This window comes from Hylobates moloch, unplaced genomic scaffold, assembly GCF_009828535.3.
Source record: "Hylobates moloch isolate HMO894 unplaced genomic scaffold, HMol_V3 SCAFFOLD_10, whole genome shotgun sequence".
NCBI lineage: Eukaryota > Metazoa > Chordata > Mammalia > Primates > Hylobatidae > Hylobates > Hylobates moloch.
The window spans coordinates 55,783,416-55,787,083 of NW_026652285.1; positions in this window are offsets into that span (position 1 = coordinate 55,783,416).

Genomic DNA, 3,668 nt, shown 5'->3' on the forward strand with positions numbered 1-3,668 from the left:
GAAAAAATATTTAATCTTAAAAATATAAAATTAAAATATATTATTAACATGTCTACAATGATTTAGAGATTTTACTAAATAAAAAAGCCCTTATGTTTCTTCATAAGTTCATTGCAATTTTAGTCTCCCCAAAAGGAAATTTTAAATCATTCTTATCATCATAAAAAGAAATGGTGATTTTTTTGAGTACTTGCTTAAGCCCAGCGCCAAGTAAAAGCCAAATACTCATAAGATACATCTTATAAATATTCAGCTTTTTATTTGTTTTTACAACAACCCTAAAAAAGTAGGGTTTTTGCTTTTTCTTTTTTACAGATTGGGAAATTGAGATGTAAAGAGGTTAAGTAACGCTACTAACCATGGCCACAAAGCTAGGTTCTGGCAGAGCTCAGGATGGAATCATCTCTGTCTACCCTGAAGGCAGGGTTCTTAGCTACCTCACTACGTTTCACATGCCATCAGTTTTACTGGCTCCCAATTTGCTAAGAGTATGGATGTAATCACATAGGTTAACTTCTGAGCCCAGAATTCAAGACCTTCCCTAATTTGTTCCTCATGAACCACCCTACCAGTGTTATCTCTGGAAACTGATACTCTAAATCTTACATGCTTGACAAAATTTTCTTTTTGCTATTTTGTCTACTTGTACCTTATATCTTTCTTCCTTTCCAACATTACTTCTGCTGCTGCAAGTATCACATCCCAAATTTACCCTGCTAGAAGTTCTTTCTCAGCACTCGGAACTTCTACTTCACGTTGTTTCATACTACTTTGAAAGTATTTTGTGTTTCCTTATATTATAGTCATCTAAATACGTTATATATTTTATTTCTGTATTTGCATCAGTCTTGGTACCTAGCACCATGCAAGATTCACAATAAGGTCTGAATTAATATTTGCTGAATAAATGAATAAAAGGTAGACATAACAATGTCAGTCCATCAGGAATAACAGATACTCTATTGAGAATGCCTTTTTAAAATTTTTTTTTAAATTTTTTAATTTTTTTGAATTTTTTGAGACACAGTCTTTCTGTGTCGCCCAGGCTGCAGTGCAGTGGTGCAATCTCGGCTCACTGCAACCTCTGCCTCCCGGGTTCAAGTGATTATCCTGCCTCTGGATAATCACTAGTAGCTGGGACTACAGGCGTGCACCACCATGCCTGGCTAATTTTTTGCATTTTTAGTAGAAACAGGGTTTCACCATGTTAGCCAGGCTGGTCTCAATCTATCTCCTGACCTCAGGTGACCTGCCTGCCTTGGCCTCCCAAAGTGCTGGGATTACAGACATGAGCCACTATGCCCATCCGAAAATGCCATTTTAAAACAATTCTAGATGTACAAGTCATTCTCATAACAAAATTTTAGATTTTTAACCTAGCCAAGAATTAATTAGATCTTGGTCTTTGGATGGTATGTTGATTTGCTCAGGGTGCCATAAAAAAATAGCACAGACTGAATGGTTTAAATAGCAGAAATTTATTCTCTTACAGTTTTTGGAAGCTAAAAGTCCAAGATCAAGGTATCAGTAGGGTTGGTTCTCTCTCCTTGCCTAGCAGATTTATGTCTTCCCACTGTGTCCTCACATGGCCTGTTCTCTGTGCTTGTCATCCCTGGTGTCTCTTCCTCTTCTTATAAGGGACACTGATCAGATTGGATTAGGGCCCACCCTAATGGCCTCATTTTAATTTAATAACCTCTTCAAGGACCTATTTCCAAATACATTTTGAGGTACTGGAGTTTAGGGCTCCAACATATAAATTTTGGAAAAATGCAACTTAGCCCATAATAGGGAGGTTTTGGGAAAAGATAGAAGGTGCTATATGAGAATGAAAACATCAACATGTAAAATGATTAGTTTGCAAATAACCATTTAGAGTCCCTGGTCCTATAATGCAGCCTTAGTTTTATTTGAAGAGTGGGCCACTTTGTTTAATGGTGAATCTGTCAACAAATCTGAAAATACCTGAATTATACAATTTATAGTAATCATAGTGAAAACCCAAGGCAATTTCAATTACAGAGCAATTCATCAAGTATGAGCTAGGACAGGAAGAGTCTGAAAACACAGACTGAGTTAGAGTGAGAGACGTTGTGTATGCAAAATTTCTTCTCCAATACAAATGTGGGGGGAGAGTCTCTGCAGAATGATATAACAAAGGATGACTATTCCAAAAATTGTGTTTGCTCCAGCTCTTGGAAGATACTTTGATGCTCCAACGAAGTAGAAAAGAGCTCATAGATTTTCAAGGCTGCAACTCAAGCCAGAGGTATGCTGTTAACAGTTCAAGACAGGGGAAAATTGTAATATATGGCCTCCAAATTTACACTCTTCCTGACCCAGATAATGAAACATGAACCACACATTCAGCTTTTGATAAAGTAGTGCTCAGTTGTGCAGTGAGGGACTGCAGGTAAGTATTTATTTCTCTGGCTGCAATCGGAACTTGTCCTTGACTGGCAAGGCTTTTGCATTAACCCTTTCTGAGGAGGATTCCGAGGAGGTTGGCCCCAGTGATGAAGTTTTACTACATTTACCACCAGGTTTTCATTTTCTTGGAATTAGTTCTGCATGCTATTGCTGCTTCAGTTCTGCATGCTATTGCTGCTGTTACAACAACAGCACCATGTTGAATGATTACAAATTACAGTTGAAGAAAAGGAGATAATTTCTGTGCAACATTTAGTCAGCCTTTAGTAAGAAAAAAAAAAAGGTATGTTGGTCCATTTGCTTATCCGAGACTGGGTAATTTCTAAAGAAAAGAGCTTTGTTTGGCTCATGCTTCTGCAGGCTGTGCAAGAAGCATGACACCAGCATCTGCTTCTGGCGAGGGCCTCAGAAAGCTTCTAATCATGGTGGAAGGCAAAGGGGAGCCAGCATGTCACATGGCGAGAGAGGAAGCAAGACAGAGAGGTGGAGGTGCCAGGCTCCTTTTTTTTTTTTTTTTAATTGGGGGTTTATTTTTGTCTCATGTAAAACACATTTGGAGATGGGCACTCAGGCTGAGGCCGTGAAAGACTTAAGGCCTTTCTAGCTTTGTGCTCCTCCATTCGTACGACTTTTTTTTTTTTTTATGCTTTAGGTTTCAGGGTACATGTGCACAATGTGCAGGTTTGTTACATATGTATCCATGTGCCGTGTTGGTTTGCTGCACCCATTAACTCGTCATTTAGCATTAGGTATATCTCCTAATGCTGTCCCTCCCCCCTCCCCTCAACCCACAACAGTCCCCGGAGTGTGATGTTCCCCGTCCTGTGTCCATGAGTTCTCATTGTTCAATTCCCACCTATGAGTGAGAACATGCGGTGTTTGTTTTTTTTGTCCTTGCGATAGTTTACTGAGAATGATATTTTCCAGTTTCATCCATGTCCCTACAAAGGACATGAACTCATCATTTTTTATGGCTGCATAGTATTCCATGGTGTATATGTGCCACATTTTCTTAATCCAGTCTATCGTTGTTGGACATTTGGGTTGGTTCCAACTCTTTGCTATTGTGAATAGTGCCGCAACAAACATACATGTGCATGTGTCTTTATACCAGCATGATTTATAGTCCTTTGGGTATACCCAGTAATGGGATGGCTGGGTCAAATGGTATTTCTAGTTCTAGATCCCTGAGGAATCGCCACACTGACTTCCACAATGGTTGAACTAGTTTACAGTCC